Genomic DNA, 600 nt, shown 5'->3' with positions numbered 1-600 from the left:
GATGCTCTGTCCGTCTGCCGTCCGGGACAAGGGGGGGGGTTGGCGCGGTGGCGGCAGGGGGGGGGTGTTTACTTCGGGGTTTTCTCGATCAAAGCTGAGCCATCGCGCGGGCGGGCGCGAGCGGGCGCCCACGCGCGGCCGCGGCCGCCCCCCCCCCCGCCCCGCCCCGCCTGGCCGGGGCGATCGGCGCGTGCATTGCGGCCGCCCCTGCCCTCGTGAAGGGGCGACCGCTTGCCGCCAGCAGGGGCGGGGAGAAGGCCGGCGGGCTTGGGGCCCGGCTCTGGGACCGAAGCCCCGCCCCAGTTCGGCCGGCGGAGACCGGGCCTGGTGGGGGTGGAATGTGTGTCCGGCCGGGGGCCCCTGAGCGCCGGCGCCCGGGCTCGGAGGGAATGCGGGAGGGCGGCCGCGGCCGAGGGGGGGCCGGCCGGGGTCAAATGTCCGGGCTGTTGCCATCGGCGTTGGCGCGGGCCGGCGCGGTGGGCCGACACCCCGGCGGGCGGCCGGGCGCCGTTGCCACCGCCGCCGCCGCGCCACGACCGCATGGGGCCGTGCGGCCCCGGGGCCTCCGCTGAACGGGTTGCCCTCCTGCCGGGGGGGGGG

This window comes from Fonticula alba (genome assembly GCF_000388065.1).
Source record: "Fonticula alba strain ATCC 38817 unplaced genomic scaffold supercont2.17, whole genome shotgun sequence".
NCBI lineage: Eukaryota > Rotosphaerida > Fonticulaceae > Fonticula > Fonticula alba.
Note: the sequence above shows the minus strand (reverse complement) of the source record.